The sequence below is a fragment of the Rattus rattus genome, chromosome 12 (assembly GCF_011064425.1).
Source record: "Rattus rattus isolate New Zealand chromosome 12, Rrattus_CSIRO_v1, whole genome shotgun sequence".
Classification (NCBI taxonomy): Eukaryota; Metazoa; Chordata; class Mammalia; order Rodentia; family Muridae; genus Rattus; species Rattus rattus.
The window spans coordinates 81,581,654-81,595,042 of NC_046165.1; the positions used below are offsets into that span (position 1 = coordinate 81,581,654).

Consider the following 13,389-nt stretch of genomic DNA (forward strand, 5'->3'; position numbering starts at 1 on the left):
AGGAAGTCTTCAGTTGTGCTTGCCGGGATTTTGTTCATGTGACATAGCCATTTGTTTTCCTGAAGTGTTTATAGCCACAGCTTCTCAAAAGCTGATGAGACACAAATACTCTCTTGTCTGAGTGGGTCCTTCCCCAAAAGTCTCTTCAAAATATTTATGGAGACAAGGAGGTGCTACAGGCCTGTTTTTCAACCCAATGGGTTCATAAGTAACAATTCAATAAGATACATCTTAGCTGCTATCTCCTAACCGGCCCTCCTGTGCTGGAGGACCTCGGGTACAGGCACTTGCTGAGTTTTTCCCTAGTTAGCATCGCGCCCCAGGATGGGGGTGGGGCCACAGACACCGCTCCTCAGAAGTGAGGAACTTGAAGGTCAGGGCCACCTTCTGAGCAGGTGCCTGGGTTAGAATCAGAGGATTTAAACCACCTAACTATCCAAATGCTTTCTCTTAATTCTGATCCTGTGGCTCTGAATAATGTGGCAACACCCTGAGCCCAACACAAAAGTGAGCAAAGGGGCCTCAGAAAGACTGGTGTCAGCAAAATCATGCCAGGCAAGGGGCTATGAAATGCCTATGGTATTAACACAGCCGACTGGAGTCCTTTGCTGGGCAGGACCCGGAAGCTTCACTTTGCCTGTATGCAACAACTGATGTAAGAGCTGTCAGGCCACCCCACCCCTACTCCCACCCCAAGGTGTTTGAATAGCAGTAAAGCCTACCGTGGTTATGCAGTTTTTCAACCATCGAACCAATGTTCAAGGAATTTTACTATGAGAAACACCAAATTTGGTGTGGGATCCTTTTTGAGCTGTTGAAAGAGGATTTAACTTACAAGTTTGACTATTAAGAGTGTCATATATTTAGGAAGACCCTGCATTTGCTGTAGACACTCTGTCTTCTGGACAGACTGGTAATTACTTACTAAGACTAAGATTAAGCTGGGAATGGCGATCCATGTCTACAGTTCCAGGAGTCCACAAGTGGAGGCAGGAGGATGATGAGGCAGGAGGATGAGTTCAAAGCTAATTCTGAATTACACAGTGAGGCCCGATCTCAGCAAACCAAATAATTAAACCCCCCAAAAAAATGTGTTTCAGAAACTACATCTTTATTAAAAACTTTTAATATTATCTCCATCGATATTATTAAAATTTGATTAATTCTTATCACTTTTTCTAATGTGAAGATCAAATGTCGGTTATGTCTAAGCATTCAACATATTAAAAACATCAATCCAAGTATAATATTAAAATGAGACCCACACAGGCCGGTGTTCTCATACCCTTACTGAGGTATCAGAATAACGGTTCCCAAAGATATCCGCACTTTATAGTCTCTGGAACTTGTAACTTTGTCACCTCAAAGGGAAAGGAGCTTCAGAGATGTGGGTGCGTGATCTCTGAAACAGGACAAACATGAGATGTACATCCGGGGTGACCATAGTGTCCTTACTATTGAGACAATAGGTTAGTGTGAAAAGGAGAACTGAAGAGAAAAATTGGGGACCAGGGATGAGTATGTAAAGCCTCCAGCATCCAGGAAATCTCTCCAGCGTTGCCAGGTAGAAGGTAGCCCTACACACAGCTGGATTTAATCTCAATGAGTTCGGACTTCCAGAGTTATGATGTAGGTTTTCGTGGCTTCACACCACCGACTGTGTGATAATTTGTTACGACAGTGCTAAGAAACTTTCAGACCAACCTATTTAAAAATCACGTAATTAGAAAAAGATCAGAAAGTAAAATAAATCACGTAAGAACCCCATTGTCAGTTCCGACTGAATGTTAAGGTATAACATGACATTGCTCTTAAAAAGAAATAGATGGGAAGATGGCGGAGTGTGTAACACAACCCCCAACCCCCTGGCCGATGCATTTGCTGCCCCAACTGATGGTGTGCATGCAGGGGGCAGGGGGAGCAGTGCCTAATGTAAAAAGCTGGATGCTGCTCTGGCGAGCCTCTGTAATCCCAGCACTCCGGTGAGAAGATTTGAGGCGGAGATCAGAGGATCAGCCAGAACCCGCTGACTAACACTGCACGGAAACAAGAGAGACCCGGTTTCAACAAGTTTGGCAGGTGAGAACTGACTCCTGAAATTTGTCCTCCAACAGCCACACGCGGAGAACACACAATACATTATTTTTTTTTTTTTAATCTTAAGGAGCCGTGGCCCTTTTTATCATTAATCTCCAAGAAAACAAAACCTGGACCTTGTGACAGTAAGAGGAAGAAATGAAACAGAAGACGAGATGTGCTGCTGGACCTTTCGAGAATCCGCAGCTCCATCTATAAACATGAGAATACGGCAATTTAAAGGCTGTTGTAACTCTGTGCACACCCCTGCCGCCGCGGGGTCTCCTTTCAGGACAAAAACACATTCTCTTAAACAGAAATCAGACAAAACAGCAGAATCTGGATCAACTCAAATCTTGGTTCCCATCTCAAGAAAATCATAAAAGGGGAAATTCACTGGTGGCAGATCACTTGCAAAGAGGTCTCCTCCCACGCTCTGGAGTGCAGCGATGACCCCGAGTGATAGCGCCTGCTTTCTCTCCTCCCCAGCTCCATTCGCCTGGTCTGCTCGCCTTTAAAACTCAAATGTAAAACTTTAAAGACTCAGCCTTCAAAACTCAATCTTGACAGTCCCAAGCGAGAGCCAGGGATGCGGCTAACCATCACGTGACGTGATACTCAGGCTAGTCCCCACAAGAAAGAACTCTTCACAAAGTATCAGATTCCCCAGGATGAAGGCCCCCCACCCCAACCCCCGGAGTTTCTCCCAGTTAATGAAACAACAGAGTTCACGCTCCCGCCGCAGTCCCGCCCAGTAATGAGGGGGGAGCCTGGGGTTCCAGTCCATGTCCACAAACCGAAACTCAGGAGACAGAAGCCAGGTAACTGTCATGGATTTAAGGAAAGCTTGGGCTCCAGAGTAAGTCCCAGGCCAGCCGGAGTTAAAAGAGTGAGACATCTGGAAATTGTTTTAAAGAAAAGAAACAGATACTGGAGAGATGGCGCAGAGGTTAAGAGAACCTGGCTTCTAGTCCCAGAAACCACATCAGGCAGCTCACGGCCACCCGTAACTCCAGTCTGAGGGACATCTACTGCCTACGGTCTCTGGGGGAAACTGCTGCGCCCACAATGCATACAATTTAAAAGAGAATCAGCCAGATGGCGGTGGTGCGTTATAACCTTTCATCCCAGCACTCAGAGGCAGAAGCAGGCAGATCTCTGAGTTCCAGGCCAGCCTGGTCTAAAGAGTATGTTCCAGGGCAGTCAAGCTACACAGAGTACAGAGACTTTAATTCAAAAAAACAAAAAGGCAAACAAACAAAAAAACAAAAGAACAACAGAAAAAAAACAAGGAAGGAAGGAAGGAAGAAAGAGAAGAGGAAAAAAGAGAAAAAAGCTAAAAAGGAAACATTAAAAGGAAGAAAAACACAATCTGTCCCATAAGAATTAAATGCAGGAGCCGGAGGGATGGCTCATTGGTTAAGAGTACTTGATAATTCTTCCAGAGGACCTAGTTGAGATTCTTGTACCCTTACAGGTCAATTCACAATTTCCTGTGACTTCCTCTGGCCTCCACAGGCCTACATACGTGTGGTGCTCCTGTGCACGCATGCACACACACACACACACACACACACACACACACACACACCACACATACTAAAATTTTTAAAAGTAAGAGTTAAATGCAGTAATACGTCAGGGCTTGGATGGCTGGTCAAAGCATGGGTTCCAGGGATGCTCAGGAAATACTAGCTCCTGGTGTGTTTTCTAGAAATATACTATGTCAACTGAGACAATAGCATCACAGCCTTCTACCCCAAGGCTGGCACAGTTCTGACTATTTCAGTCATTACACACACCCATCTGCTGTAAAGGGCACATTCCCCAAGAGAACTGGGAAAATAGAAATCTCAGAAAAACAATCTATGAGAAAGTTATTAAGCTCCAGCAGTTTACTATTGAGTACCGAAGGCTCCAATTAATTTGTTTCAGTACTTGAACAAAATGTTTTATCAAGGAACATTCACAATTTGTTATGAAGAAAATGATTTTTTTTTATCAAGTCTTCTGTATTTTGGGTGAGTATACAGAATCTTAATTTTCTGTATGTGTTTGAATTATGGAACAATGTACATAACATAAAATTTACTCTCTTAGCTTTTTTCCATTTACGTGTGTGTGTGTGTGTGTGTGTGTGTGTGTGTGTGTGTGTGTGTGTGCATGCAGGCATAAGCCTGTCAAGGCTTGCCTATGGAGGACAGAGGACAGCTTTGTGAATTCAGTTTACTCCCTACATCTGTGCATGGGTCCCAGGGATCGAACTTGGGTCCTTAGGCTTGTATAGCAAGCGCTTTCCTACAGATCCACTAAACTGTCACAATTGTTCAATCCTATGGCACTGCATGTATTCACTTGGTATCCAGTGTGATACTTGATAACCTGTACTGCCAGCCCCATACTTCTAGAACTCATCATCATCTGAGTCTAAAGGACACAGTACTCAGCTGCTGAGTTCTCCCCTCCAGCAGGCCCTCGGAACCACCATTCTACTCCCTGTCCCCAAGAGTTTGATTACGTAGATGGTCACATGGTACTTGCCCTTTGTAACTAGCAGACTTAGCATATTTTCAAGGTTCACTCTGTGACAGCAAAGCTGTTTTGCTTCTCATCGCAGGTTACTATTCCACATAGCCTGCTTTGCATGTCTTATCAGTCAACAGACACTTAGGGTATCCCCACATTTTGGCTCTCACAAAAGAGGTATTTCAAATGCAGATATAGTACACACGTACAGACTGGAACTCCCTAAGTAGGCCAGGCCAGTCTCAGACTCACAGACTTTTGACTAATCTGCCTCCTGAGTGCTGGGATCAAAGGCATGTGCCTCCCTGTCCAATCCCCGGGGCATTTGTTCTCTAAAGACTTAAACCATGCTGACTGAACCCCATGCTGCTTACTTCGGTATTGTAGATGTTGTTTAATATGGCAATGAAAATGCGCTTTTATTGACCTGTGAAAATATCCAAGGTAAGCTTTCTGAAGCAAGATTAAACTGTCGGAAACCAATGTTAAAGCTTAAAAGCATGATGCTTTGAGTCAACGTAGTCAGTCAATGTAACCCTAGGCAAATGGCATCATCTTTCAAAACCTTTCTTTCTAAATCACCTAGTGACTAGATAGGTATGATCTGGATATCGAGGTGAGCATTTCACACGCATTGTGAAGTTTATGATCTGATCAAAACGTCCCTACCTGGGTCATACCATTATCATTCCATCTTACTAAGTAGTCAAGGGTGTGTGTTTGACATTACCTATCTCTTGTACTTCCTGGGACCTTGGTCAAGTCAGTTGACCGTGTACAAATCCCCTCCCATTTCAAGTAGAATTTATACTGTCTTCTTCGGAGTGCTGTTACCAAAACTAGGTGGGGTGGTATAAGTGGCATTGCTTGTAAAAGTACTCACCTGTGGGGCATATTAATGTTTAAATCTGATCTTTACTCAGTAACCATCCCATTCATAATGATCAACCTGAGAAATATGCTCATAATTTGAGAATAAATGTCAATATTATCTTAAACCAAGCAAGGCCTAGGGTTTCTGTACCTGTGATAAAATATTTTAACCATAAGCAACTTGGGGAGGAAAACACTTCTAGTCCATCATCCAAGGGAAGTCAGGACAGGCACTCAAGGCAGGAAGATGGAGACACAGGCCATGGAGGACTACTGCTTACTGCCTTGCTCCTCATGGCTTTGCTCACCCTGCTTTCCTATAGAATCCAGGGTCATCTGTCCAAGGGCAGGCAGCACCCACAGGGATCTGGGCCCTCCAACCTCAATGATCAATCAAGAAGATGTCCCAAGGGCTTTCCTTTAGGCCAATCTGGTGGGAGCATTTTCTCAACTAAGGTTCCTAACCCCAAAGGGCATCAGCCTGTGTCAAACTAACATGAAACAAGCTAAAAACATCATTCTTCCTTTAAATTTATGTACAACAATACGCAAACAATATTCAGATCACATTCCAAGTCCAAGCGAAATGAGTTGGTGATACTGAGTTTTCCCTTTTCCTCATATAGATCATAAACACCTTAAAATTTGAGAGTGCTCTGCTTAAAATCAATTTCTTTTTGATGCTTCAGGCCAATCTCGGGCTAGTTGCTTTGTACATCAAAGCTCATCTTTCTCCTGAACAGATGCTAGCACAGAACTCAAGTGACACTAAAATTTCCTTTAACTCAAGAAGGCTCTGATCCTCAAAGATGTTAATTGTACCAATCACCAATCACTTAAAATGTAATAACACCACGGGGAGACAGCTGCTTGTCACTGATTCATCTTATGATCAAGGTCAAAGCAGGCTTATATCCTAACTCTCTCAACCCTGCTCAACAGACAGAACAGGTCTGACTGGTACACGGGTACAGGTGAAATCTTCACATATAGATTGGATCTTAGTGAGTATGCTATTCTTAGAAAAGGGAAATCTCCTTCCTCAAAACAGTTGTCCTCCATGGCTTGTGGCTACAGCCTACCTTTTCCCCATTATGAATGAAACAGCTAACATTCTGCAGTTCCTCTAGCCAGAAGACCATGGATGCAACCCATGACTCTTTTTGACTTCTAGGCCTTAATATAAAGTATTCATTCACATGACATATCCTCTCCAAGAGAACTGATGTTAACTCCTCTGCTTCAGGACAAATTCAAGGTTCTTTCCTTGGCAATATCCACAGATTAATTTACACCTCTTCATTGACCTTCATCTTAAGCTTTTTTTTTTTTTTTTTTTGCTTGGTTTATATATGAATATCCAGGAACCTTGTCTTCTTTGTCTTTGGGATATTCAGAAAACTTAGTGCAGCATCTTACAGATGCTGAGCGTTGACAAGTTGGATGCTATCTACACTACTGGTACCACAGCGTCTGCCTGTAGGATTGATTCTACTATTGGGGATTAGGGCGTGGATCTGATCATTGAATCCACTGACCTCCCTTGTATCCCACACACCCATCCACAGCACAGACAATGTAAGAGAGACTTATCTAAATAGGTGTTTTATTCTTCATCCCAACCCTGTCTGAATCTTCTTAGTTATAGGAGAATAAGTATCCCAGGAATCAGTTCCCTTACGAAGAATAAAGAAGTCTTCTCTGTACTCTGTCCATAGTGACCTTATGAAAGGAAATCAGACTTAAGCAGGGGGTGACTTCAATAATGTGCTATGAATTTTGTGGGAACTAACAAAAAGAAAGATGATTTCCAAAGCCATTCTGGATAATTACAATGGACCCTGGACTGGACCCTATATCATCAGAAATAATATTTAAAAAAGAAATGTTGGTCTTAAAGAGGGTTGGAAGCAAACAGACATGAACCAATACCAACTTCAATTGAGACCAAAAAATGATCTTTTTAATTAGCAAAGCTATTTATAAAAGTCCACCGGATTAAGAATTAAAAATAAAGTACTGGAGAACTGGAAAGAAATAAAATCCACAGGCTGATATCCAGAACTGAGAGTCTGCCTTAACAGTTCAGAGGGGACCCTGAATCTCACCTTGGAGAGCTGACTGACTCATGACTGGAAAAGCATTTGTACCTCAGGACCAGACCAGTCACACTGATTATAAACAAAGATGTCAACTGGCAAGCGGTATTCGCCATGAATAATTTAGTACAGGATTAGCAGAAGCCAGCTTCCAAGTAACTCCTTGATGAAAACCCAGCATACTACAGAGCCTGGGGACGTTTCCATGTGTTATAGTTCAGGGCCTCGCTCTTGGAAAGAGAAGAACCTGGCTCAGTTTCTGATGCTAGCACCAGAGAGCCCTGGCCACCTGCTTGGTGATTCAAAAGCCCAGTCTTTCTGTGTTTTAAGTTAAAAATGAATAAATATGAAAAGATGGAGATTAAGTTTTTAATCTCCCCACACAGATTTGTGTGTGTGTGTGTGTGTGTGTGTGTGTGTGTGTGTGTGTGTGTACCAGTGTGTGCACAGACACCCATGTTCTTAGGTGTGTCTGTGAAGACCAGGGATAAGCCTCAAGTGTTGTTCCTCAGGAGCCATCCACCTTGGTCTTTGAGACAGAGTCAGTCACTGAGACCTGAGTTTTGACAATTAACCCACAGGAATCCACCCTTCTCATTCTTCCTACAGCTGTCATTTTTAAATGTGTGCCACCAAGCTCAGTCAACTCAGGTCCTCATGTCTGCAGGACGGACACTCTACAAAAGGAACTAAGACCCAGCCCCTAAGACCTGCACACTTAGTAAAAGTACTTTCAGGCCACACATACTAAGGTGTCTCAAAAATAAACAAATAAAATAACCTGTTCTTGCCTTAAAGGACCCAGAGATCATTAAAACAGTCACTCTGCAGGCTAGAGAGATGGCTCAGTAGTTAAGAGGGTTAGCTATTCTGACAGAAGATTGGGGTTCTAGTCTCAACACATATATGACAGCTCACAACCACCTATCATGCCAATTCCAGAGGATCCAATAGACAACCTTTTCTGACCACAGGCAGAGACATATGCAGACAAGACATCTATGCATAGTTGTTTAAACTACAATTAGATCAACGTAAAGAGTCTTGAAAGATGGTCTGATGGTTAAGACCACTTACTACTTTTCTTAGAAAGGATGCGGGTTCAATTCTCAGAACCCACACAGTAGCTTACAGATCCTTGTTTCAGGGGCTTAATGCCCTCATCTGACATAAATTAAAAAATGTTAATGAGCACAGTGTGTCTATTTATTTGGTCATCTTTAGAAATCTGAGAAATATTTTTAATATAAAAGACTTGGTAGGTTTTTAAGTATTTTATGTTTGGCAGAAATTATGTAAATAGAATTTCAACTATTTTCTTGCTTGTGGCTTTCATATAAAACCTATTTGTCATATATTAAATTATGTTTTTATACTACACACACATATATTATAAATACATGTTAAGATTTTTCTTTCCTGGTTTGCTGAAAGGAGGGGCTGACCTAATCGATTTTTAGATAATTAACTAAGTCTTACATGCCTATAATAAATCTCACTGGACATGCTGAATAATTTTTTATGCATTGCTGTATTTGGTTTGTTAATGTTTTGCTAGGTAATTTTTTTATCTAAGTTAACAAAAGATGCTACTTTCCAGTTTTCTTTTTTGTATTGTCTTTTTTAAAGATTTATTTATTCTTACTTGTAAGCAGACTGGATAATTTATTACTGAACATGATTTGGTAGGATATAGGAAAACAACGTGGAAGCCCTCAGGAATATGGGGCTCTCCACTGGTCCAGGGGATATTATTTGAGGACTGGGGATGTGTTTGACCCCAAAGCCATCAGGAATGAGCCACTTCTCATTAACCACATCTTCAAACTCATCTGCTTTAAATTTGGTGAAGTCCCACTTCTTTGAGATGTGGATCTTCCGTAGGCCAGGGAACTTGACCTTGTGCTCTACGCAGAGTCTCAATCACATGCTCCTTATTCCGCAGCCTGGTGCAGATGGACATCACCACATGTGGCCAATGGGAACCCTGGCCACTGTGCCCTGGGGCTCGCAAAGTCCCTGTATACCTGGCTGGAGTCTGTCAATCCCGGCACAGGACAGCATCTTTGTTGTTGCGGATGATATGAAAAGGGTGGAGTCCTACTCAGATACAAAAGCCAGCATTGTCACAACTCTTTACCGCATATTTGTTGGCAGAAATACGGGCAGCTTCCAGGGTTTCAGAAGAAAGCTGTCCGTATTCATCTGACACCATGTGGCCACAAAGTAGGAATTCATCAACTTTTGCCTTCTTCCGGCCCAAGTCAAAAAGATGCAGAGCTTACCATCATGGACACCCCAGCAGAAGCGAGACTTGTTCTTACAATTCCGGTAACCCTGGGTGGGGAGGCAGCTCATGATGACAGTAAGGATCGTCGGGGGTCACCAAGTGGGAGGAAAAGAAGACGACTTATTATTTTTAAGCGCAAGTGCGTGCGTGCGTGCGTGCGAGCGTGCGTATGACCTTGTATGAGTTTATGTGCCCTGGATGCGTTCAGGAGCCCACAAAAGACAGAAGAGAGCATTGGATCGCCTGGACCTGGAGTTTTAGGCAGTTCTGCTATGTGCATGCTGGGATTCAGAGTCCCTGTGCGAGAGCAGCAACTCTCTCAATCGCTCAGTCATCTCTCAAGCCTCTTTTTCTACTGCAGTTGTCTGGATTTCATACCGGAGTCATAACTTTAAAAAATGAAGACCCGTTTCTCTCTTATTTTATTACTTCTCAGTGTTCCTCAGTGACATCTGCTCTTTTCTTCACACTCTTCCCTTTGCCTTGAGTTTCTTTCGTTTGCGTTTTAAATTTCTTATAGTTTCCTGATAAAATGGAGTTAGCAATCCAGGGTGTGACACACGCCGGGAGCACCTGCACTTGGGAGGCTGAAGCAGGATGATCAGGAGTTCAAGGCCACACCCAACCACACAGCAAGCCTGGGGCCAGCCTGGGGAAGTAAGACCCTGTCTTATAAACAACAGCAACAATGAAAATGCCTGACTGCTCCTAGAGTTTACCTCCACTCTGATTCCACTCGCCCGCTACCTCTCTCCCTCTGCACACTGCTTCAGCCGCCTTCCATAGTCCACGCACTCGTTTTCATGGAACTCAAGGTATTTTCTTTCTTTTGACACGTCCACTTTGAACCATGAACTATGTGGAAGTGTGTGTTTAATTCACATGTGTTGGTAAATTTCCTGTTATAGTTAAGCCGCTGGTTTCTACTTTAAGTCTTTTTCGATCATAGAACATACGCTGTAATTTCAAATGTTTTTATTTGTTCGCTGTACTGGGAATTGAATCAGAGCCTTCAACAGGACAGGAAGAGCAGCATGGGACCATATTCCCGTCCCTGACGTTGAACACACTGAGGTCCTTCTAAACCCTGGATATGGCCTGTCGTGATGTAAGCTCCATAGACTCTTTGCTCTTGTATTCCATGGCAGGGATGTCCAAACTTCGGCAATGTGGCATGACACTATCTACAAATATGGGGGGCTGGATTAACGGCAGTTCAGGGACACATGCAATTTTAACTATAGAATGATGTCATTTTTACCAGTCACCAAATGTTTACAGAAATCCGTGGGCACAGGGATAGACTGCCATATTTCTCCATGTGGCTGCCTTTTTATAGTCCTTTTTTCTTCTTCATGCCCCAAGATGCTTTTTTAAATATTAGCTTCTCACTGGAAAATGTGAGTCCGGCTCTCCTCCTGTCTTGGGGATTTAAACTCAGGTCCCCACACTTGTAAGTGCTTGACTCAATGAACCGTCTTCCCGGCTTCTGACTTTCTGATTAGTTTTCGTTAATGTTTATTTGGATTTTGCGTTTCTCATTGAGATGCCCTTGTGGTACTTATTTCTCCTTTCTACGGATTTGGATTTACTGTGTTTTCCTTGTGTTGGTTTCTTGTATGTTTAATACCACTGACACTGATGTAACAATTTGAAGTTGTATTTCCCACTAAAACTGTTGTAGTTTGACCCCAAGTTTTTGACACATTATATATTCCTTATTGTCTTATTTAAAACACTTTCTGGTGATTCCTAACTCACACATGAATCTTTTGGATTCATGCTACTTGACTTGTGAATGTTTGGAGCTTGCCTTTGCATTAATTTTTAATTTCTAAAAACATACTTTATATAATGAAATCTTCCTAAATATACGGAGACTTGATAACCTAACTTTGATAATGTGACTTATGGCCTTTATTTGTTTGTTCGTTCCGGGTTTTTTTTTTTTTTTGTCAGTTGACTGTAAGTCCTGGAAGCGAGGCTTGTTCATTAGTTTCTGGTGTATCTTGCAAACATCAGCTAAGCTAACTTAGAAGATGATGCTATTTAAATTTTCCAATTATATATATACATATATTATATGTTATATAATTATATTACATATATAATGTTTTATGTATGTGAGTACACTGTAGCTGTCTTCAGACACATCAGAAGAGGGTACTGGATCCCATTACAGATGGTTGTGAGCCACCATGTTGCTGGGAATTGAACTCAGTACCTCAGGAAGAGCAGTCAATGCTCTTAACCACTGAGCCATTCCTCCAGCCCTCCAATTCTTTATTTATAGAAGGGGTGTAATTTTTCTATCAGTTGATATGAGGTCTTAAAACCTGATACTATAAGCATGTAATTGTCCTTTCCCCTTTAATTCTGTAGGTTTTTCTTCATGTATTTTTAAGCTTAGAAGCAGGAAACAGCAGGATATAGATAATAGATATTCAGATCTGGGTAAGGTCAGGCATGAAGTAATAGTGAAATATTAATTTTATCTCTATTAAATAATGACTGCACGAAGAGCAATAGCCACATTCTCATGCTGGTTTTCTCTCATGCTGTAAGGAATTATTACAATAAAAACAGTGTTATCAGGAGAATCTCCAGACTCTTCCAGAACGAAATATCATTAGGCAGAGTGTAGTTGAGATCTTTTACAGAAAACAGTTAAAATATATAAACACAAGCAGGAGGTATCATAATCATTATCATTATAAAATTAGAGAGAGAATCCTTTTCCAACTACATCCATTCAAAAGCAGGTTGTTTTCTCCAAAGCCTTTAGTTTTAACAAAGCTGATCGGCGCTGTTTTGAAAGCTACTTACAGAGCCATCACTGTGCTGGTGAATGAATGAGAACACGACTGCTTTCCCTTGTAAGGTGCTGCGGACTCAAAGGAGGCAGCATGTGGGCCAGACAACCACTTTTCCAACTGAGCCATACATCCCCATCCCTGGAAGCACTTTTATGTGGGGAAAATGAAAAGGGAAATACTCTGAAAGTCATGGACTATACCATGATAAAGGAGAAAGAATTCTGCACACCTATGACCAGAGTATATTAATGACGAGAAGGAATGTCATTAAACGATACATAATGGAGGGTGGGCTTTTGTTTGGTTTTGGTGTTTGGTGTTTAAGACAGGATCTCTCTATGCTGCCCTGGCTGTCCAGGACCTTGCCATGTAGACCAGGCTGGTCTCAAAAGTCACAGAGATCCCCCTGCCTCTGATTCCCAAATGCTGAGATGAAAGGCTGTGCCACCACATCTGGCCCATGTGGATGCTTTTGTAAGCAACCAGTTCCACAGGGGTGTGTGTGAGTGTGTGTTCATTTGCACACTCACCTGTTGAGAATGAAATTATTAAGTACAGACAGCTCTGCAGGTGAGGACTTCAGAAGAGCGAGACCAAGGCTGGGGGAGCGAGGAACGCATTTGAATCCACTTTTTGTTTTCTATAGTTTTGTGTTATTTCTGTTTTCTTCTATAGTCAACATGTATATATAGTCAACACATACAACATA

General features: G+C 42.2%; 1 pseudogene; it reads right to left on the reverse strand.

The window, feature by feature from the left end:
* Positions 1–9,289: 9,289 nt before the first annotated feature.
* LOC116913251 lies at positions 9,290–9,932 on the reverse strand (annotated as a pseudogene).
* Between the last annotated feature and the right edge of the window lie 3,457 nt (positions 9,933–13,389).